The sequence below is a fragment of the Macaca nemestrina genome, chromosome 12 (assembly GCF_043159975.1).
Source record: "Macaca nemestrina isolate mMacNem1 chromosome 12, mMacNem.hap1, whole genome shotgun sequence".
NCBI classification, from domain to species: Eukaryota; Metazoa; Chordata; class Mammalia; order Primates; family Cercopithecidae; genus Macaca; species Macaca nemestrina.
This window is the reverse complement of record NC_092136.1, coordinates 98,857,946-98,883,534: the sequence shown is the minus strand read 5'-3', so window position 1 is coordinate 98,883,534 and position 25,589 is coordinate 98,857,946. Positions and strand designations below refer to the sequence as shown.

The 25,589-nt window shown below is 36.5% G+C and overlaps 1 long non-coding RNA gene across 1 annotated transcript in view; it reads right to left on the bottom strand.

Annotated features, from left to right (window-relative positions):
• Positions 1-817: 817 nt before the first annotated feature.
• LOC105484298 (uncharacterized) overlaps positions 818-25,589 on the bottom strand; it is a 193,159-nt gene continuing 168,387 nt past the window's right edge. The window contains exon 3 of the long non-coding RNA XR_011610351.1: positions 818-871. This is a non-coding gene — a long non-coding RNA (uncharacterized lncRNA). The remainder of the gene's footprint in view (positions 872-25,589) is intronic.

Genomic DNA, 25,589 nt, shown 5'->3' with positions numbered 1-25,589 from the left:
AAGTCCCATGCCACTGTGTAGTTGACCACGGTATTCCTAGAAGTGGAATAGATAAGAAACCTACCAAATTTTTACAGAGTTATAAAAACAGAAAAGTTCCAGATCAAGTAAATAAAAGCCTAACCTGAGTTATAAAAAGACAGAGAGTCACTGCCACTTCATCAAGTACTATCATTGAGCCAGTTTACACACCAAGACCCTCTTGAGTGAAGGTGAGGCCAGGTCCCCTTATGGAAGGACCATGATACACTAACAAAAACATACTGTCAGTCTTGCTGTCTACATTTCTCAAAGGGGCGTACTCACTTTTACCAGGGTAACTGTGCATTGGGAAATAATAAACAGAATTTTTGGATACTACTAGACACCGGCTCTGAATTGACAATAATTCCAGTGGACCCAAAACATCATGTGGTCCACCAGTCAGAGTAAAGTCTTATGAAGGTTCAGGTGATCAAAAAAATCTCAGCTCAGTTCCATTTCACAGTGGGACCAGGGGACTCCAAATCCAACCTGTGATTATTTCCATAGTTCTGGAATGCATATTTAGAACAAATTTACTTAGAAGCTGGCAGAATCTGCACATTCGTTTCTTGACCTGTGAGGTGAGGGCTACTATGATGGCAAAGGCCAAGTGGAGGTCAATAGCACTACCTCTAACTACAAAAATAGAAAACTGAAAGCAATAGTACATTCCTGGAGACATTTAAAATTAGTACCACCATAAAGACATGAAGGCTGCTGGGGTGGTGATTCCCACCACATCTCCATTCACTCACCTATTTGGCCTGTGAAGAAGAGAGATGTGCCTTGGAGAAGGACAATGGATTATTGTCAGCTTAACCAGATGATGACTCCAATAGCAGCTGTACTGTGAGATAAAACATCATTGCTTGAGCAAATGAACACATCTCCTAGGCAAATGTTTTTTTTCTCTATTCCAGCCAACAAGACTCACCAGAAGTAGTATTATTTAAGATAGCAAGTTAGTGATACGCCTCCACTGTTCTACCTCAAGGCTTTCTTTGGTCTGAATGTACGTGATGCTTCCAACATTCATGTTGAAATTTAATCCCTGGTGTAACAGTATTAAGAGATGGGGCTTTAGGGGGCAATAAGGACATGAGAACTCCCTTCTTGAGGATGGGATTAGTGTCCTACCAAAGTGATTGAGAAAGTAAATTCAGTCTCTTTTGTTCTTTTATCCCTTTTGCCTTGTGAATACACAGCATTTAAAGTGTCATCTTGAAAGCAGAGACTGGGGCTCTCACCAGACACTGAGCCTGCCTGCACCCTGGTCTTGGAAGCTCCAGCCTCCTGTAGTGTGAGAAAATATATTTATGTTCTTCAAAACTTACCCTGTCCAAGGTATTTTGTTATAGCAACACAAGCAAAACAAACTGAGACAGAAATTGCTACCTAAAATGAGGTGTTGCTATTAAAGTTACTTAAAAATGTGGAAGTAACTTTGGAACTAGGTGATAAGTAAAGTGTGGAAGAGTTTAGAGGTACATACTAGAAAAAAAAAATGATGGCTATGAACAGAACATTAAGGGCAATTCTGGCGAGGGCTCAGAAGAGGAGATCTGTATAAAAGGCCTACATATTTTTAGAGATTATCTAAGTGGTTGTGATCAGAATACTGGTAGAAATATGGACAACAAAGTCTATTTTAATGAGTTCTTAGATTGAAAGAAGAAATATCTTACTGGAAACTTGAGGAAAGGTTATTCTTGTTACGAAGTGGCAAGGAATTTGTGTGAATTGTTTCTGTGTCCTGGTACTTTGTAGAAGACAGAATTTAAGGATGATGGACTAGGTTATATGGAAGAAGAAATATCTAAGCAAAGCATTCAGGGTGCTCTATGGTTTCCCTTGGCTGCTTATAGCACAATGCTAAAAAAATATATAATAATTGAATTAAAAATGTAATTTGTAACCAAAAGAAGCAGAACTTAAAGATTTAGACCTAGGGAGCAGAAAGTAGAAACTATACTAGACGTTAAGTAAGCAATTATACTGGACATGCAATTGGCTTACCAATTACATGTTAGATGGTGGAAAATAAATCCAACAAAAATTCAAGGTCTTCCACTTCAGTAAAATTTCTAAGTGTCCAGTGGTGTGGTACAAGCCAAGATATTCCTTCTAAGATTAAGTTGTTGCATCTGGCTTCTCCGACAAATAATCAAAAGCAGAAAACAAAAACAACAAAGGACAGCACAATACCTAATAGGCCTTTTTGAATTTGGAGAGAACATATTTCTTATTTAAATGTGTTACCCTAATCCATTTACTGAAGGACCTGAAAACCCGTTAGTGTTTTGTGGAACCTAGTATAAGGAAGGCTCTGCAACAGATTTTTAAACACAATAACAAGAAAACAAATAATACAATTAAGGGCAGAGGACCTTAAAAACATTTCTCAAAGACATATGAATTGCCAATAGGCATGGAAAAATATGCTCAACATCAATAATCATCAGAGAAAAGCAAATCAAAGCAGGAAAAACAGTATGGAGATTCCTCAAAACATTCAAAATGGAACTACCATATTATTTAGCAATTCCCCTTCAGAAAATATAAACAAAAAATAAAATCAGTATGTTAAAGGAACATCAGTACCCCCGTGCTCATTGCAGAACTATTAACAATCACCCAGATGTGGAATAAATCTAAATCTCCCTCAGTGAATGAACTGATAAAGAAAATGTGTGTGAGAGAGAAATGCACAAACACATACTATTCATCCATTACAAAATGAAAGCCTGTCATTTGAAGCAACAAGGATGAATCTGGATAACATTATGTAGGTTTATGTAGGTGAAATAAGACAGAAAGACAAATAACACATTATCTCACTTATGTGAGGAATCTAAAATAGTGGAATGCAGAGAGGTATAGTAGAATGATGATTATCAGGAACTAGGACTGGGAGCGACGTTGGGGAGATATTGGTCAAAGCATACAAAATTTTGATTAGACAGAAGGAATAAGTTCAAAAGATTTATGCTACAACAAGTTGACTAGTTAATAACAATACATTGTATACTTGAAAATTGCTAAGTCTATGACTTTTAAATGCTTTCAACACAAAAAAATAAGTATATGAAATAATGGATATGTTAATGAAGTTGATTTAATCATTCCACAGTGTATACGTACGTAAAAACATCATTTGTACACCATAAATATATACAATTTTAAGTTGTTAATAAAGGTATGATCTATGAGGAAAAAATAAAAACAAATTCAAACAAATGAGCAAACAAAAAGCAGTTCTGGGCTGTTTTGCAAACTGCTCTGCTGCTAGACATGTGATCCAGTATGTTCAATGACACTTGAATTGTCGGTGGCAGATGCTGTTTGGAGCTTTTGGCAGGCCCCTGCTGGTGATTCACAGTACAGGCCCTTAGAATTTTGAAACAAAACATTGCCATCATCTCCATAAAACACTTTTCCTGAGAAACAGCTCATGGCTTCTTTCTTGGTCTTAACAGAAATTAAAAGTCTAAATATGGGCCAACAAGTTGCATTGTCATGAGTATCCCTCCTTATTTGTTATAAATATGTTTGTGTGTGTATATCTATATCTAGGTAGAGAGAATAATCAAGCAAATATATTTTTTTCTTCTGTTTCTTATCCCCTTATTATGTAATATAGATATATTGACATTTTAATAGTATTTAAGTATTATTAATTTTACATCACAGTATTTAAGTTAGAGGATACAAAGAAGGGAAAACACCACTCAAGGACTTTACCTCCACTTCTGGGGAAGCGATTAGCATGCTTTCGGTTGTATGCAGAATACTTGTAGCATTTTTTGTGGAATAATGAACTTGTTATTACTTCTTTGGGGATTATATATCATTTAAGGATGTGGATATGAAATTGACAAGAGGTAAACTTGTAAAGGTTAATTTTATTTGTCAACTTAAATGGGCCATGTGGACCCTAGATATTTGGTTAAACATTATTCTCAGTAGCTTTGTGATCCTTTTTCTGGATGAAATTAACACTTTTATTGGTAGTCTGAGTAAAGCAGATTGCCTTCTTTAAGGTGGCTGGGCCACATCTAATCTGTTGGAGGCCTGAATAGAGAAAAATATATAAATAAAAGTGGAGTAAAAGTATATTTACTCTCTCTGTCTGACAGTCATCCAGCTGAGACATCAATCGTCTCTTATCTTTGCACTTGGATTCAGACTGGAGTTTACACTATAGGCTCTCCTAGTTGTTAGGTCATCGGGCTATGCTTGAAACCTATGTCATCAGTTTTCTTGCTTCTCAGGCCTTTGGATTAAGACTGGAAGTATACATTTGCTCTCCTAGGTCTTCAACTTGCTGATGGCAGGTCATAGGACTTCTCAGCCTCATTAACCATGCAAGACAATTACTTCCTGTATATATACATGCAAACAAACACACATATCTATACATGTCTGAACTCTAGAGAACTGAAACCAATACAAACACACACACACTCACAGTCATTCACAAACACATTTCAAAAGATGTTGAAAACCCACTTGTCAAAACTAAACACACCTCTTGATAATAAAAAAAACTTTGGGCAAACTTTGAGCAAAGGAACTTTCTTCAATGTAATTAAGTATGTCTATTAAAAACCTTCAGTTAAGATTATACTTTGTGTGAAATACTTAATATAACATCATCTGACCAGAAATAAGACAAGTATATCTTTTCTCACAACTTTATTCAAGGTGGTATATTGAATTCAGTGGAATAAAAAGAAATAAACATCAAATTATAGAGAGATGTGGAAAATGAAAATAAAACTCTTCATTCAAAAACAACATGACTGTTTATTCAGAAAATTCTAATTACTCTAAAAATGACTACTAAAACTAAACAGCAGATTTAGCAAGGTCACAGAATACAGTCTTTATACAAAAATTTAATGTATTTGTCCATTTTTAGATCAAATAACTAGAAAATGAAAAACAAAATGCATTTTAAATAGTAACAATAAAATAAAATATAATACCAAGGAGTACATGCACCAAGTTATTCAAGACCTATATGTCAAAGACTTAAATAGATGGAGAATTACGTCATAGATTAGTGGAGAAATATGCATAGATTGTTAAGAGCTAATTTTCTGCAAACTAATACACAAACATAATGCTATCCCAATCACAATCTGAATTGTTATTTTGATAAAAATTGACATCTGTTTGTAAAACTTAAGTATATTTGCAAATAGCTCAAAATAAAAACAATTTTTGGAAGACAACTCTACATGACTAAACAAGAGTGTTAGTAATAAAGAGAATGTAGTTCATACATTAGCAGAAATAATACAATTAGTGGAACAGAAAAGAGATAAGAAATGTAACAACACTAATGAAAGGCCACTTAATAGGTCAAGAAAAGGCTTTTCAGCAAAATACACTGAATATTAGTACAGAAATACGGGAGGCTGAGGCAGGAGAATGGCGGGAACCCGGGAGGTGGAGCTTGCAGTGAGCCGAGATCGCACCACTGCACTCCAGCCTGGGGGACAGAGCGAGACTCTGTCTCAAAAAAAAAAAAAAAAAAAAAAAAAACAGAAATATGTATTTCAGTCCCCAATGCATACCAGTTACAAAAACTTTTAAAGATATGCAGCCTTTAATGTAAAGACAATGTTTTCACATCTTTGAAGTAGGCAAATTTGTCTTAGACAACTCACATAAAACCCCAAAGATAAAAAATTGAAAAATTGATATATTTCCTCAAAATGATAAAAATGTTCATCAAAGTGTATCATTTAGAAATTTAGAAAATAAAATCCACAGATTGAGAGAAAAGATTTGTTATTTGTGTTTTTTGTTTGGTTTTTGTTTTGTTTTGAGATGGAGTCTCACTCTGTCAGCCAGGCTGGAGTACAGTAGCATGTTATCAGCTCACTGCAACCACTGCGTCCTGGGTTCAAGCAATACCCCTGCCTCAGCCTCCCGAGTAGTTGAGATTACAGGCATGTGCCACCGCACCTGGCTAATTTTTTGCATTTTTAGTAGAGATGGGGTTTCACCATGTTGGTCAGGCTGATCTCGAACCCCTGACCTCAAATGATCCTCCTGTCTCAGCCTTCCAAAGTTCTAGGATTTACAGGTGTAAGTCACAACACCTAGCCATTTGTGATATTGTTTCTAACTCGGGATTTTATTTAGAATATAAGAATAACTCTTCCACAAAAATTATTAAAGAAAGAATCCGTATAAATTGCCAAATCACTTTAACAGACATGTCACTAAAAAAGATGCACTATGCTTAATTAGTTATAAGATTTGCTCTTCACCATTAGTCATTTTGGAAATTCAAATTAAAACTACTACAATAACATACTGCTATACGCACTCTGGCTAACACTGAAAAGCCCAACTACACTAAACGTTGATGAGGATGTGGAAAGTTTGAAACTCTCATAACATTTCGTTGAAAATGAAAGATGATGCCATCACTTAACAAATCTCTTTGGTAATTATTTGTTTAAGTTAAGCATACACCTAACCTATGATCCAGCAATTTCACTTTATCCAACAGAGATGAAAATATCAAAAATGGATTTGCATAAGAATATTTATAGTAGTTTTATTCATAACAGCCTAAAATGGAAACAACCCACAAATTCATGAACATGATAATAGTAAGTTATATTATCCTATATTCATATAACGAGAAACTACTTATCAACAAAATGGAATCAGGTGCTGGGTCATCCATGAACCATATGAACTACCTGAATAGCATTATACAGAGAGAAAGAAAACACACACTAATAGAGACCTGCAAGATTATTTGTATAAAGTTTATATTTAGGTAAGAACAGGCAAAACTAATCTACATAGATGGAAATCAAAGCCCTAGTTTCCTATGATGAAAGAAAATTTATTCTAAGATTGCAAAACAGACCACTCAGGGATAATGGGAATGTTCTACTTACTGATTTAGGTAATTAATACATGGTGTATACACTCACAAAAACTAACATAAGATACAAGTATTTCATTGCATTTAATATTTACCTGAAAGAAACAAAAATAGTAAAACAAACAAATTAGATACAATAATTATGCAATTTTAGTAATGAGGAGAATGAAACATCGAGAATTTAAACCACTTGTTCAAGCTTATTCAGGTTTATATGGTAGAGCCAGTGTCAAATCCACTTAATACCTCATAGAAGTATTAAACTCACAGGATTTAATAGAATGTCTAAGGTAGAGATAATTAGATTTTTGAAAACTTCTTTTTCAGTCATTTTCATGTAAAGAAGTATTCAGCTCAATTTCTACAAAAATAGTTTGTCAATAAATTTGGATGGTTTATAAGTTAATATCTGAATCAATACATATTTGAAAATGAAAAGGGATCCTATTAATTATTTCCAGGTCAATAGTTATAAATGTGGATGGTCCTCTGCAAAACAGAATATACGGCCATCCTACAAATGAAGGGTGTTTTTATTTTAAACACATGTACATGAGTGTACATGCATATGCACACAGTATGCCATCCTCAGAGATACATGGGATTAAAGTCCTAGAAACACAAAAGTTCTATTCACCATCCTTGAGACAAAGTGAGGTGACTGATTTCTTATATAGCTTACAAATGTTAGACTCCCAAGAAAGCCTGGTGCTGCTCTTAAAGACAAAAAAAAATTGAATTTTGGGGGGTGACACCTTGTCCCAACTATTACAAAACTAAAAAAAACTTACTGACACACCACTGTATAAAAGAAATCGAGCTTATCTCTGATATTCCAAAAAATAAAATTAAAATTCCCTTCCTCTTTCATTTCGTGATCACTATTTCTAAAGTTATTAAATTATAACAAACACAAATGTGACAAATAAAGAGTTTAGCATTTAGCATACTGCTATGGCTGAATTGTGCCTCCAGCACCCTAAAGTTTGTATGTTGAAGTGCTAACCACAAGTACCTCAGAATGTGTCGGCAATTGGAGATAAAGCCTTTACATAAGTAACCAAATTAAAATGAGTTCATTAAGGTGGGTGCTATTCCAATATAGCTGATGTCCTTACAAAAAGAGAAAATTTGGTCACAAACATGCGTAGAGAGATGACAATGTGGGCCGGGCACGGTGGCTCACGCCTGTAATCCCAGCACTTTGTGAGGCTGAGGCCGGCAGATCACGAGGTCAGAAGATTGAGACCATCCTGGCCAACAGGATGAAACCCCGTCTCTGCTAAAAATACAAATTTTAGCCAGGCGTGGTGGCAGGCACCTGTAATCCCAGCTACTTGGGAGGCTGAGGCAGGAGAATAATAGCGTGAACCCAGGAGGCAGAGCTTGCAGTGAACCGAGATCACACCACTGAACTCCAGCCTGGGCGAAAGAGCGACACTCAGTCTCAAAAAAAAAAAAAGAGAGACAGTGTGAAGACAAAGACAAAGGATGAAGACGAACATCTGCAACTCGAGAGGATCCTGAAACATACCCTTTTCACAGAGTCCTCAGAAGGAACCAATCTTGTTGACACCTTGATCTGCTTCAGCCTTCAGAAATGTGACAACATAAATTTCTGTTGTGTAAGCGTTTTAGTGTGTGGTATTTTTTATAGCAGCCCTAAAAGACTAATATAAAATACAAAGTGCATTCCAAGAGTAATTTAATTTCTTTGTTTGTATTCTGTTTTCAAATGTTCACCATTTAATATTTTATTTCTTAACCCAGTAAACACACACATACAAGCATGCACACACACATACAGTTTTCCAAAGTACATGTAAAAAAATTAAAATGAAGATGAAAAATATTACATTTCGTTTTAGTAGAGTCCCATACAAAAACATATTTTCATGTAACTATTCTTCCAGAGAAAGGTTCTTCTAACATAAACACGTGTCAAAATGATAACGATAATAAAAATTATGGAGGGGGCGGAGCAAGATGGCCGAATAGGAACAGCTCCAGTCTCCAACTCCCAGCGCGAGCGACACAGAAGACCAGTGATTTCTGCATTTTCAACTGAGGTACTGGGTTCATCTCACTGGGGAGTGCCGGACGATCGGTGCTGGTCAGCTGCTACAGCCCGACCAGCGAGAGCTGAAGCAGGGCGAGGCATTGCCTCACCTGGGAAGCGCAAGGGGGAAGGGAATCCCTTTTCCTAGCCAGGGGAACTGAGACATACAACACCTGGAAAATCGGGTAACTCCCACCCCAATACTGCGCTTTAAGCAAACAGGCACACCAGGAGATCATATCCCACACCTGGCTGGGAGGGTCCCGCACCCACGGAGTCTCCCTCATTGCTAGCACAGCAGTCTGTGATCTACCAGCAAGGCAGCAGCGAGTCTGGGGGAGGTGCGCCCGCCATTGCTGAGGCTTAAGTAGGTAAACAAAGCTGCTGGGAAGCTTGAACTGGGTGGAGCTCACAGCAGCTCAAGGAAACCTGCCTGTCTCTGTAGACTCCACCTCTGGGGACAGGGCAATAACAAACACAGCCCAAACCTCTGCAGACGCAAACGACTCTGTCTGACAGCTTTGAAGAGAGCAGTGGATCTCCCAACATGGAGGTTGAGATCTGAGAAGGGACAGACTCCCTGCTCAAGTGGGTCCCTGACCCCTGAGTAGCCTAACTGGGAGACATCCCCCACTAGGGGCAGTCTGACACCCCACACCTCACAGGGAGGAGTACACCCCTGAGAGGAAGCTTCCAAAGCAAGAATCAGACAGGTACACTCGCTGTTCAGAAATATTCTATCTTCTGCAGGCTCTGCTGCTGATACCCAGGCAAACAGGGTCTGGAGTGGACCTCAAGCAATCTCCAACAGACCTACAGCTGAGGGTCCTGACTGTTAGAAGGAAAACTATCAAACAGGAAGGACACCTACACCAAAACCCCATCAGTACATCACCATCATCAAGACCAGAGGCAGATAAAACCACAAAGATGGGGAAAAAGCAGGGCAGAAAAGCTGGAAATTCAAAAAATAAGAGCGCATCTCCTCCGGCAAAGGAGCGCAGCTCATCGCCAGCAACGGATCAAAGCTGGACGGAGAATGACTTTGACGAGATGAGAGAAGAAGGCTTCAGTCCATCAAATTTCTCAGAGCTAAAGGAGGAATTACGTACCCAGCGCAAAGAAACTAAAAATCTTGAAAAAAAAGTGGAAGAATTGATGGCTAGAGTAATTAATGCAGAGAAGGTCATAAACAAAATGAAAGAGATGAAAACCATGACACGAGAAATACGTGACAAATGCACAAGCTTCAGTAACCGACTCGATCAACTGGAAGAAAGAGTATCAGCGATTGAGGATCAAATGAATGAAATGAAGCGAGAAGATAAACCAAAAGAACAAAGAAGAAAAAGAAATGAACAAAGCCTGCAAGAAGTATGGGATTATGTAAAAAGACCAAATCTACGTCTGATAGGGGTGCCTGAAAGTGAGGGGGAAAATGGAACCAAGTTGGAAAACACTCTTCAGGATATCATCCAGGAGAACTTCCCCAACCTAGTAGGGCAGGCCAACATTCAAATCCAGGAAATACAGAGAACGCCACAAAGATACTCCTCGAGAAGAGCAACTCCAAGACACATAATTGCCAGATTCACCAAAGTTGAAATGAAGGAAAAAATCTTAAGGGCAGCCAGAGAGAAAGGTCGGGTTACCCACAAAGGGAAGCCCATCAGACTAACAGCAGATCTCTCGGCAGAAACTCTCCAAGCCAGAAGAGAGTGGGGGCCAATATTCAACATTCTTAAAGAAAAGAATTTTCAACCCAGAATTTCATATCCAGCCAAACTAAGTTTCATAAGTGAAGGAGAAATAAAATCCTTTACAGATAAGCAAATGCTTAGAGATTTTGTCACCACTAGGCCTGTCTTACAAGAGACCCTGAAGTAAGCACTCAACATGGAAAGGAACAACCGGTACCAGCCATTGCAAAAACATGCCAAAATGTAAAGACCATCGAGGCAAGGAAGAAACTGCATCAACTAACGAGCAAAATAACCAGTTAATATCATAATGGCAGGATCAAGTTCACACATAACAATCTTAACCTTAAATGTAAATGGACTAAATGCTCCAATTCAAAGACACAGACTGGCAAACTGGATCAAGAGTCAAGACCCATCAGTCTGCTGTATTCAGGAGACCCATCTCACACGCAGAGACATACATAGGCTCAAAATAAAGGGATGGAGGAAGATTTACCAAGCCAATGGAGAACAAAAAAAAGCGGGGGTTGCAATACTAGTCTCTGATAAAACAGACTTGAAACCATCAAAGATCAAAAGAGACAAAGAAGGCCATTACATAATGGTAAAGGGATCAATTCAACAGGAAGAGCTAACTATCCTAAATATATATGCACCCAATACAGGAGCACCCAGATTCATCAAGCAAGTCCTTAGAGACTTACAAAGAGACTTAGACTCCCATACAATAATAATGGGAGACTTCAACACTCCATTGTCAATTTAGACAGATCAACGAGACAGAAAGTTAACAAGGATATCCAGGAATTGAACTCATCTCTGCAGCAAGCAGACCTAATAGACATCTATAGAACTCTCCACCCCAAATCAACAGAATATACATTCTTCTCAGCACCACATCGTACTTACTCCAAAATCGACCACGTAATTGGAAGTAAAGCACTCCTCAGCAAATGTACAAGAACAGAAATTATAACAAACTGTCTCTCAGACCACAGTGCAATCAAACTAGAACTCAGGACAAAGAAACTCAATCAAAACCGCTCAACTACATGGAAACTGAACAACCTGCTCCTGAATGACTACTGGGTACATAACGAAATGAAGGCAGAAATAAAGATGTTCTTTGAAACCAATGAGAACAAAGATACAACATACCAGAATCTCTGGGACACATTTAAAGCAGTGTGTAGAGGGAAATTTATAGCACTAAATGCCCACAAGAGAAAGCAGGAAAGATCTAAAATTGACACTCTAACATCGCAATTAAAAGAACTAGAGAAGCAAGAGCAAACACATTCGAAAGCTAGCAGAAGGCAAGAAATAACTAAGATCAGAGCAGAACTGAAGGAGATAGAGACACAAAAAACTCTCCAAAAAATCAATGAATCCAGGAGTTGGTTTTTTGAAAAGATCAACAAAATTGACAGACCACTAGCAAGACTAATAAAGAAGAAAAGAGAGAAGAATCAAATCGACGCAATTAAAAATGATAAAGGGGATATCACCACCGACCCCACAGAAATACAAACTACCATCAGAGAATACTATAAACATCTCTACGCAAATAAACTAGAAAATCTAGAAGAAATGGATAATTTCCTGGACACTTACACTCTTCCAAGACTAAACCAGGAAGAAGTTGAATCCCTGAATAGACCAAGAGTAGGCTCTGAAATTGAGGCAATAATTAATAGCCTACCAACCAAAAAAAGTCCAGGACCAGATGGATTCACAGCTGAATTCTACCAGAGGTAAAAGGAGGAGTTGGTACCATTCCTTCTGAAACTATTCCAATCAATAGAAAAAGAGGGAATCCTCCCTAACTCATTTTATGAGGCCAACATCATCCTGATACCAAAGTCTGGCAGAGACACAACAAAAAAAGAGAATTTTAGACCAATATCCCTGATGAACATCCATGCAAAAATCCTCAATAAAATACTGGCAAACCGGATTCAGCAACACGTCAAAAAGCTTATCCACCATGATCAAGTGGGCTTCATCCCTGGGATGCAAGGCTGGTTCAACATTCGCAAATCAATAAACATAATCCAGCATATAAACAGAACCAAAGACAACAACCACATGATTATCTCAATAGATGCAGAAAAGGCTTTTGACAAAATTCAACAGCCCTTCATGCTAAAAACGCTCAATAAATTCGGTATTGATGGAACGTACCTCAAAATAATAAGAGCTATTTATGACAAACCCACAGCCAATATCATACTGAATGGGCAAAAACTGGAAAAATTCCCTTTGAAAACTGGCACAAGACAGGGATGCCCTCTCTCACCACTCCTATTCAACATAGTGCTGGAAGTTCTGGCTAGGGCAATCAGGCAAGAGAAAGAAATCAAGGGTATTCAGTTAGGAAAAGAAGAAGTCAAACTGTCCCGGTTTGCAGATGACATGATTGTATATTTAGAAAACCCCATTGTCTCAGCCCAAAATCTCCTTAAGCTGATAAGCAACTTCAGCAAAGTCTCAGGATACAAAATTAATGTGCAAAAATCACAAGCATTCTTATACATCAGTAACAGACAAACAGAGAGCCAAATCAGGAATGAACTTCCATTCACAATTGCTTCAAAGAGAATAAAATACCTAGGAATCCAACTTACAAGGGATGTAAAGGACCTCTTCAAGGAGAACTACAAACCACTGCTCAGTGAAATCAAAGAGGACACAAACAAATGGAAGAACATACCATGCTCATGGATAGGAAGAATCAATATCGTGACAATGGCCATACTGCCCAAGGTAATTTATAGATTCAATGCCATCCCCATCAAGCTACCAATGAGTTTCTTCACAGAATTGGAAAAAACTGCTTTAAAGTTCATATGGAATCAAAAAAGAGCCCGCATCTCCAAGACAATCCTAAGTCAAAAGAACAAAGCTGGAGGCATCACGCTACCTGACTTCAAGCTATACTACAAGGCTACAGTAACCAAAACAGCATGGTACTGGTACCAAAACAGAGATATAGACCAATGGAACAGAACAGAGTCCTGAGAAATAATACCACACATCTACAGCCATCTGATCTTTGACAAACCTGAGAGAAACAAGAAATGGGGAAAGGATTCCCTATTTAATAAATGGTGCTGGGAAAATTGGCTAGCCATAAGTAGAAAGCTGAAACTGGATCCTTTCCTTACTCCTTATACGAAAATTAATTCAAGGTGGATTAGAGACTTAAATGTTAGACCTAATACCATAAAAACCCTAAAGGAAAACCTAGGTAGTACCATTCAGGACATAGGCATGGGCAAAGACTTCATGTCTAAAACACCAAAAGCAATGGCAGCAAAAGCCAAAATTGACAAATGGGATCTCATTAAATTAAAGAGCTTCTGCACAGCAAAAGAAACTACCATCAGAGTGAACAGGCAACCTACAGAATGGGAGAAAATTTTTGCAATCTACTCGTCTGACAAAGGGCTAATATCCAGAACCTACAAAGAACTCAAACAAATTTACAAGAAAAAAACAAACAACCCCATCAAAAAGTGGGCAAAGGATATGAACAGACATTTCTCAAAAGAAGACATTCATACAGCCAACAGACACATGAAAAAATGCTCATCATCACTGGCCATCAGAGAAACGCAAATCAAAACCACAATGAGATACCATCTCACACCAGTTAGAATGGCGATCATTAAAAAGTCAGGAAACAACAGGTGCTGGAGAGGATGTGGAGAAATAGGAACACTTTTACACTGTTGGTGGGATTGTAAACTAGTTCAACCAGTATGGAAAACAGTATGGCGATTCCTCAAGGATCTAGAACTAGATGTACCATACGACCCAGCCATCCCATTACTGGGTATATACCCAAAGGATTATAAATTATGCTGCTATAAAGACACATGCACACGTATGTTTATTGCAGCACTATTCACAATAGCAAAGACTTGGAATCAACCCAAATGTCCATCAGTGACAGACTGGATTAAGAAAATGTGGCACATATACACCATGGAATACTATGCAGCCATCAAAAAGGATGAGTTTGTGTCCTTTGTAGGGACATGGATGCAGCTGGAAACCATCATTCTTAGCAAACTATCACAAGAACAGAAAACCAAACACCGCATGTTCTCACTCATAGGTGGGAACTGAACAATGAGATCACTTGGACTCAGGAAGGGGAACATCACACACCGGGGCCTATCATGGGGAGGGGGAGGGGGGAGGGATTGCATTGGGAGTTATACCTGATGTAAATGACGAGTTGATGGGTGCAGCACACCAACATGGCAAAAGTATACATATGTAACAAACCTGCACGTTAGGCACATGTACCCTACAACTTAAAGTATAATAATAACAAATAAATTTAAAAAAATAAAAAATAAAAATAAAAATTATGATGGTGATATTAATGATAGCTGATTCTTATTAACTGTTTATAGTAATATAGGCAGTATTCTAAATGTACACATGCACTATCTTATTTAATCTTCAAAAAGTATTATTTTAATTTTACTACACATTAAATTTTACATTTAATATTACAAATGAGGATTGAAGACACAGAAAGATTAAGAGACTTTCCCAATGTCACAAAGAGTATTTGAGTCAAGAAGTCAACATTCACAGACCACATAGTATCTCTTCTGGCTCTTTGTATGTGATATGCATATATATTTTACGTGTGTATACATATATATATACAATTTAAAGTACATATGTGCATGCCTTGTAAAATGTATACATATGTGATTATCTTATATAGAAGTATTTTAAATCATGCTTTGTTTTTACCACATAAAAATACATCCATATCAGCACATTTAGTTTTATCTTACTTAAAAATATAACTGCATATAATTTCATAGGTTACATGTATCATATTTCATTTAAACTTTCTACAAATGACGGTCATTTAGCTTTATTTAAGCTTGTGTTCCCCACTGTCACAGTCAATGCTGTAATAAACAGCAAACAACTTGTCACTTTTTCCACTCCTTATTGACTTTGTGGAATATATGAATACTGTGAAATGTCTGCGTTAAGGGTATATGCATAGAAGATTTGGATAGGTGCTGCCAAATCTCTCTTCAAAATCTGAAGGCAGTTTAAAATCCCTCCCCAGCACATGATAGTGTCTTTTCCCATGGTGAAGACTTACAGACTGAGTTTGGATCATATTATTTCTTCCACACAAATGGATTTAAATGGTTTATTGGGATTTCATAAGAGCCAGTTTTTTCGAAGTGCTGTTCATTAAATTACACAGAACACCAGGAGTCTTGTTGATTACTTATAGTAACCCTATTATCAGAAGATTGTGGTGTAATTATTGTAATGTTAATTGCATTTCTTCCTTTCTTGATTAACTTAAGAGAAATCTAGCCCACATCCCCTTTCATCATAAGGCAAATCAGCTCCAATATAACCTACAATTAAATCAAATTCATAATCATGTATCTTTTCAAGTAATATTATATTCCTTTGTGTTGATTATTTTAATATGGATACAGTCTTCATTTTCTCCAGGAATTATATTTCGGCAGCATATTCTAATATCTTGACCCACCACACATTTACACTTTGATTTAATCTTATCTGTATTCATAACCTTGATCCCAATTACTTCTTTCAGGATTCTTTCTTATTTCCAAGGCACACTTTGAATTCTGTTGGCCTCATTAGCATAATATCCCTTTGGAATTTGAAGCATTATTTTATTTGGATGTGCATAGTTGAATACAAGTATGTGATGTTGTTTTCTCAAGAACTATAGAATTTTCATGAAAATGAAGCAAACATAAGTACAAATGCAAGGCTATTCCAGAATACTTAATTTATATTATTTTTAGTTGAAAAATCATAATTGTATCACATTACAGAGTTCAATGTGATTTGATATATGTATGCAATGTGAATTGATTAAATCAAGCTAGCTAATATAACCAGCACCTCACTTATTAACATTTTTTGTGCTGATAGATTTGAAATTTATTTATTAGTTATCGTGAAATATACAATACATTATTATTGACTATAGACACTCGGCTGTGCATTTAGTCCCAAAACTAATTCTTCCTGTATGGCTGAAACATTGTACCCTTTGACCAGTAACTCTCCATTCTCTCATTACTTCCACCTTCAATTTTGGTAAACATCATTTCACTCTCTTCTTCTGTGGATTCAACTTTTTTAAGATTCTATAAAGGGGAGATCATGCAGTATTCGCTGTTCTGTGCTTAACTAATTTTACTTAGCATAATGTTCTCTAGATTTATCTATGTTACCCCAAATGACAGAATTTTCTTCTTTTTTAAGACTGAATAGTATTCCACTGTGTATATATATTATATTTTCCTTATCTATTTATCTGCTGATGGACATTTACATTGACCAAGATTGACAAACTGCATTTAGACTGTATTCAAGTTAATGTACAAAAATATAGATAACAACACTTTGGAACGAGTCTCCACATTGAAACACTCCACCAGTAGTTTTTCATATTCTATGCAATAAAGCTAGGTATATCCATCACTCCATGTAATCATTTTGCATGATTTCCAGCAGATTTAAGATCAAGGTTGGTAGAGCTGTGATTAATGGGATAGCATAGTCCTTATTTATTTAAGTGAAGATTTAATTAATATCTATCACATGGAAATCCCTATGCAAAGTTTGTGAGTAGATCTACAATCTATAGCTTTCTTATATTTCTTTAAGATTCTTACCACCAGATTATATGTACATGAATAACTCCACTTGTGAATGATAAATGTAAAATGCATCAATGAAATTAAAGAAGAAATTTTCTTGCAACAAAGAGAAATATCAAAAAACCAAAAGTAATGTTTTTAATATTATGGACTATTCCTCAAAATATTATTCTCTCTCAGAAAGGACCTGATTTTGATACAATTCATTTCCTATTTAGAAGAACAACCCAATAATTCATTTCATACTCATTTATTGGGATCTTCTTCTATAAATGCAAACAATAGATACTGTTCTTCATGTTAAGAATTCAATGATAAAAATTTTATGCACTCATGATGATGTGGGAGAGATAAACAACAAAATTAAAAATAAAATGCCAAGTGTTGACATATTTTATGGAGAAAAGAATTTAAGGGATAGGGATGAAGAAATATGAGGCTTGCAACTTTTCAAAGGGTAATTAAAGATGTTCTCCAGCATATAAACAGAACCAAAGACAACAACCACATGATTATCTCAATAGATGCAGAAAAGGCTTTTGACAAAATTCAACAGCCCTTCATGCTAAAAACGCTCAATAAATTCGGTATTGATGGAACGTACCTCAAAATAATAAGAGCTATTTATGACAAACCCACAGCCAATATCATACTGAATGGGCAAAAACTGGAAAAATTCCCTTTGAAAACTGGCACAAGACAGGGATGCCCTCTCTCACCACTCCTATTCAACATAGTGCTGGAAGTTCTGGCTAGAGCAATCAGGCAAGAGAAAGAAATCAAGGGTATTCAGTTAGGGAAAGAAGAAGTCAAATTGTCCCTCTTTGCAGATGACATGATTGTATATTTAGAAAACCCCATTGTCTCAGCCCAAAATCTCCTTAAGCTGATAAGCAACTTCAGCAAAGTCTCAGGATACAAAATTAATGTGCAAAAATCACAAGCATTCTTATACATCAGTAACAGACAAACAGAGAGCCAAATCAGGAATGAACTTCCATTCACAATTGCTTCAAAGAGAATAAAATACCTAGGAATCCAACTTACAAGGGATGTAAAGGACCTCTTCAAGGAGAACTACAAACCACTGCTCAGTGAAATCAAAGAGGACACAAACAAATGGAAGAACATACCATGCTCATGGATAGGAAGAATCAATATCGTGACAATGGCCATACTGCCCAAGGTAATTTATAGATTCAATGCCATCCCCATCAAGCTACCAATGAGTTTCTTCACAGAATTGGAAAAAACTGCTTTAAAGTTCATATGGAATCAAAAAAGAGCCCGCATCTCCAAGACAATCCTAAGTCAAAAGAACAAAGCTGGAGGCATCACGCTACCTGACTTCAAACTATACTACAAGGCTACAGTAACCAAAACAGCATGGTACTGGTACCAAAACAGAGATATAGACCAATGGAACAGAACAGAGTCCTGAGAAATAATACCACACATCTACAGCCATCTGATCTTTGACAAACCTGAGAGAAACAAGAAATGGGGAAAGGATTCCCTATTTAATAAATGGTGCTGGGAAAATTGGCTAGCCATAAGTAGAAAGCTGAAACTGGATCCTTTCCTTACTCCTTATACGAAAATTAATTCAAGGTGGATTAGAGACTTAAATGTTAGACCTAATACCATAAAAACCCTAAAGGAAAACCTAGGTAGTACCATTCAGGACATAGGCATGGGCAAAGACTTCATGTCTAAAACACCAAAAGCAACGGCAGCAAAAGCCAAAATTGACAAATGGGATCTCATTAAACTAAAAAGCTTCTGCACAGGAAAAGAAACTACCATCAGAGTGAACAGGCAACCTACAGAATGGGAGAAAATTTTTGCAATCTACTCATCTGACAAAGGGCTAATATCCAGAACCTACAAAGAACTCAAACAAATTTACAAGAAAAAAACAAACAGCCCCATCAAAAAGTGGGCAAAGGATATGAACAGACATTTCTCAAAAGAAGACATTCATACAGCCAACAGACACATGAAAAAAATGCTCATCATCACTGGCCATCAGAGAAATGCAAATCAAAACCACAATGAGATACCATCTCCCACCAGTTAGAATGGCGATCATTAAAAAGTCAGGAAACAACAGGTGCTGGAGAGGATGTGGAGAAATAGGAACACTTTTACACTGTTGGTGGGATTGTAAACTAGTTCAATCAGTATGGAAAACAGTATGGCGATTCCTCAAGGATCTAGAACTAGATGTACCATATGACCCAGCCATCCCATTACTGGGTATATACCCAAAGGATTATAAATCATGCTGCTATAAAAGACACATGCACATGTATGTTTATTGTGGCACTATTCACAATAGCAAAGACTTGGAATCAACCCAAATGTCCATCAGTGACAGACTGGATTAAGAAAATGTGGCACATATACACCATGGAATACTATGCAGCCATCAAAAAGGATGAGTTTGTGTCCTTTGTAGGGACATGGATGCAGCTGGAAACCATCATTCTTAGCAAACTATCACAAGAACAGAAAACCAAACACCGCATGTTCTCACTCATAGGTGGGAACTGAACAATGAGATCACTTGGACTCGGGAAGGGGAACATCACACACCGGGGCCTATCATGGGGAGTGGGGAGGGGGGAGGGATTGCATTGGGAGTTATACCTGATGTAAATGACGAGTTGTTGGGTGCTGACGAGTTGATGGGTGCAGTACAGCAACATGGCACAAGTATACATATGTAAGAAACCTCCACGTTATGCACATGTACCCTAGAATTTAAAGTATAATAATAATAAAAAATTAATTAATTAATTTTTAAAAAAAAGATGTTCTCCTGAGAAGCTTACATTTGAAGACAGACTTAAAGGTTGCTTAGGTGCCCATCTTGTGGATTACTTTCCCAAGAAAAAGGGTTACCACCTGTGAGAAGGGTGAATGTGAAGAATCAGATAGTCCCTTTGTGAATCAAGGAACAAGGAGGCCAATCTATCCAGGGCAAATTGGGCCAGAGGGAATGTGGCAGGAGATAAATTCAGAGAAGCGGTGAGTAGGAAGATCATAGAGAAGCTTGCTGCTAGATAGATTCTGTTGACTTCCATATTCATGCTGTGTGTAATTCCCTCGAGTTTGAGCAGAACCTATAATTTGATTTTCACTATTAGAACATGGCAAAATAGAGATGTCACTCGGATATTTACAGTTTCATTATGCCTGTGTGTGTGTGTGTGTTTATGTGTGTGTGTGTGTGTGTTTATGTATATGTGTGTGTGTGCATGTGTATAATTTTGCTAGCAGACACTAAAGATTCACCATCTTCATTGCTTGCTTTAAAAAGATAAACAAACATGTTCTTAGAGGGCATTTGGAGAGTTATGTGTCAAGGAACTACAAGTGACCTCCCGGAGCACAGTGATATGTTTGTGACAGACAGAAAGAAAACAGAGACTTCATTTCCACAACCAACAACAAAGAAGAGATGCATTCTGTCAAGAGCTTGTGGGATCTTGTAAGCAGATTCTTCCCCAGACAAGCCTCTGATAAGACTACCACCCTGGTCAGCACTAGGGTTTCAGCCTGACAAAATCCTGAAGCGAAGAACCCAGATAACTTGTGTCTAAATGGATTAAACACATGGTGCATAGGAATTTTGAGATAATAAATACCTTTAAACCTACTAAATTTATGCAGCAATAGATAACTAATGGAAGGCTTGTAGGAGTTATAAGGAATTTGTCAATGCTTTACTCAGAGTATAATGGGAAGCATTAGAGGCTTTGCATCACAGAAGTGTTAAGGTGTGACTTATGTTTTAAAAGGATTACCTGGCTGGTGTGTTGCAAACAGACAGTGGAAGGAAGGGAAAGGGTGGGGATAGGAGCAGGTGGTTAAAAGATATAATAATAATCTAAGCAAGAGATTTGATGGCATATGCTTGTGTGGTGGCAAAGGAGGAGATTGTGTGAAGTGATCGGATTATCAACTGTATTTTGAAAACAACAGTCTTAGATTAGTATTTTTTTTTTTAAGACACAGTCTCACTCTGTCATCCAGACTGGAGTGCAGCAGCACAATCTCAGCTCACTGCAGCCTCAATCTCCTGGATTCAAGTGATCGTCCCACCTCAGCCTCCCATGTAGCTGGGACTACAGGCACACACCACTATGCCCAACAAAATTTTGTATTTTTTGTAGATTTGGGGTTTCTCTGTGTTACCCAGGCTGGTCTCAAAATCCTGGACTCAAGTGATCCACTTCCCAAAGTGCTGGGATTATTGGCGTGAGCCACCATGCCCAGCCAGATGACTAATTTTGAAAGAAGAGTCAGAAATGCCTCCATGGTATTTAACCTGAGCAAATGAATAATTATGTTTCCATTGGATAAGATGATCGTGATTTATTCATTGTTTACTCCCTGAAAGTGGGTAGCATGAAGTTCATTAATAAACAACTTTATACATGTCACAATCATTTTGTAATTGATAATGTTGCATGCATTAGGGTTCAGATAATCCATAGTATGATAGAAGTGTTCAGGTACACAGTTAGCCCCTTTTATTACTGCTTTCCTAACACCCGACCTCTGTAACCTAAATACCCAGGGTTCTTTACCTAGTGCTATCTAGTCATGTACCTATTGCTAAATAAATCTACTTCCAAGCTCCCTCAAGCTGTTTACAGAAGGCATATCTAGTGTAACACACATTGAAAAAGTGTGCTAAAAAGCAAGTAACATTGTAACTTTTACTCAACATCTACCAAGATATTATTTTATTGAGTAAAATAATTTCACAGATCTCTTAACACCTGTTGGCTTCAAACTGTCAAAAAACAAAACAAAACCCAATGTATGTTAAAGAGTTAATATGCATTTTTATATTTTATTGAAACAATAAACTGATAATTTACTAGAGGTTTTAATATCAAACAAAAGAATGAAATTTCTTTTATGTATGAGTTTCTTATGATTGCTTTCATCTTTCTGAAGACTTTTTTAAATTATACGTTTATATTAAAACATTTCTTATTTATCTTTAAAATGTTATCATTTTTGGAGATATTTTATTTGCTTTTTATTTTTTATTTTCAAATTTTGGTACTATATTATATGCATATATACTTAAGAGTTACATGAGACATTTTGATAAAGGCATGCAATGCATAATAATCACAACAGGGTAAATGGGGTATCTATCAGCTAAAGCACTTATCCTTTTTGTTACAAACAATCCAATTATAGTCTTTTAGATATTTTTAAATGTACAATCAAATTGGCTTTGACTATAGCCACCCTGTTGTGCTAGTAAATACTAGGCCTTATTCATTCTTTCTAACTATTGTTTTTGTATCCATTAACCATCCTCACCTCCCGTCACCCCTCACCAACCATCTCAGCCTCTGGTAATCATTCTACTCTCTACTTCCATGACTTAAGTAATTTTAATTTTTAGCTTCCACAAGTAAGTGAGAACATGTGAAGGTTTTCTTTCTGTGCCTGCCTTATTTCACTTAATGTAATGACCACCAGTTCCATCCACATTGTTGTAAATGACAGGATCTAATTCCTTTTATGGCTGAATAGTACTCCATTGTGTATAGGTAGCACAGTTTCTTTATCCATTTATCTGTCGATGGACACTTTTGTTGCTTCCAGATCTTGGCTATGGTGAATAGTGCTGCCATATACATGGGAGTGCAGGTATCTCTTTGATAGACCAATTTCCTTTCTTTGGGATATATCCATAGAAGTGGAATTGCTGAATGTTACAGAGCTCTATTTTTCCTTTTTTGAGAAACCTCCAAACTGTTCTCCATGGTGTTTGTACTAATTTACATTCCTAACAACAGTGTACAAGGATTCCCCTGTCTCCCACCTTTGCAAGGATTTGTTATTGTCTGATTTTAGATAAAACTGATTTTAACTGGTATGAGATGATATACCACTGTGGTTAGGATTCACATATTTCTCTAATGATCAATAATGTTAAGCAACTTTTCATATAACTCTTGCAATTTGTATGTCTTCTTCTGAGAAATTTCTATTAAGATATTTTACTTACTTTTAACTGAATTATTAGATCGTTTCCTCTGGACTTGTTTGAGCTTCTTGCATATTTTGGTTATTAATCCCTTGTCAGATAGGGAATTTGCAAATATTTTCTTCCATTTTGTGGGTTGTCTCTTCACTTTGTTGATTTTTTTTCCTTTGCTATGCAGAACTTTATAATATAGGATCTCATGGTTGCCTGGGTTTGTCGGGCATTACTCAATAAATCTTTGCCCAGTCCGGTGCCCTGGAGAGTTTCCCCAAAGTTTTATTTTAGTAGTTTCATAATTTGAAGTCTTAGACTTATGTCTTTAATATACTTTGATTTAATTTTTGTATATAAGTTCTAACTTCATTCTTCTACATATGAATATCCAGTTTTCCCAGCACCATTTATTGAAGATACTGTCCTTTCCCCAATTTATGTTCTTCATAACTTTGTCAAAAATGAGTTCAGTGTTGATGTATGGATTCATCTCTGAATTTTCTATTCTACTCCACTGATCTGTGTCTGTCTTTATGCCAGTACCATGCCTTTTTGGTTACTATTACTATGTATTATAATTTAAAGTTAGGCAATATGATTCAGTTTCGTTCTTTTTGCTTAGGATAGCTTTGGCTATTCTAGATCATTCGTGATTTCATATAAATTTTGGGATTGTTTTTCTCTTTCTGTGAATAATGCCTTTAGTATTGTAATCAGGATTGCATTAAATCTGTAGACCATTTTAGGTAGCAAGGACATTTTAACAATATTGATTCTTCCAATCAATGAACGTGGAATATCTTTCCTTTTTGTGTGCCTTGTCTTTGGTTTTGTTATCAGGGCAATATTGGACTAGTAGAATGCATTTCAAAGTATTCCTTCCTCCTCTATTTTTTAGAATAGTTTGAGTAAGATTGGTATTAGGTGTTCTTTAAATGTTTGGTAAGCCACTGGGTCCTGGGCATTTCTTTGCTTGGAGGATTTGTATTAGAACTTCAATCATGTTACTTTCTATTTGTTGTTCAAGTGTGTGATTTCATCATGGTTCTATCTTGGCAGGCTATTTGTGTCTAGAAATTTATAGATTTTTTTTTTCTAAGCTTTTCAATGTATTGGCATATAGTTGCTTATAGTAGCCACTAGTAATTCTGGAGGTTTCTATAATGTCAATTGTAATACCTCCTTTTTAATCTCTCATTTTATTTTGTTCTTCTTTTTTCCCTAGTTTGGCTAAAGTTTTATCAATTTTGTTTACAACTTTTTAAAACACAGCTTTTTGTTTCATTTATCTTTTGCATTGTTTTATTTCAAATCTACTTTTGCTTTGATCTTTATTATTTCTTTTTACTTAGTAATGTTGGTTTAGTTTTCTCTTGCTTTTCTTGTTAAGATGTATTGTTAGGTTGTTTATTTGAAGGTTGTCTGCTTTGAGGTTGGCACTTATAGTTATAAGCTTTCTTCTTAGTAGCTTTCTGTATAGCATCCTGTATGTTTTGTTATGTTGTTTCCATTATTATTAGTTTCAAGAAGTTGTTTCAATATTTTCTTAATTATTCTCCCACTGGTCATTCAGGAGCATATTGTTTACTTTCCATGTGTTTTTATAGTTTCCAAAATGTATCTTGTTACTTATTTTATAGTTTTATTCCACTGTGGTCAGGGATGTTTAATGTTGTTTCAATTTTTTGAATGTTTTAAGACTTGTCTTGTGATTTAACATAAGGTGTATACTTGAGAATGATCCATGTGCTGATGAAAATAATGTGTATTCTGCAACTGTTGAATAAAATATTCTGTAATTATCTATGAGATCCATTTGGTCTACAGTGCAAATTAAGTTTGATGTTTTTGTTGTGTTTTTTCTATGTGCAAGGTCTAATGCTGAAAACGGGGTGTTGAAGTCTCCAGCTAATATTGTATTTGAGTCTATCTCTCGTTCTAATAATATTTGCTTTATGTATCTGGGTGGTCTAGTTTTGGGTGCATATGTACTTACAATTGTCATGTCCTCTTGCTTAATTGACCGCTTTATCATTATATAGTGACCTTCTTTGTCTCTTTTGATAGGTTTTGTCTTGAAATCTATGTTTTCTAATATAAGTGTACCTGTTCCTGATCTTTTTTGGTTTTCATTGGCATGGGATATCTTTTCTCAACTCTTTATTTT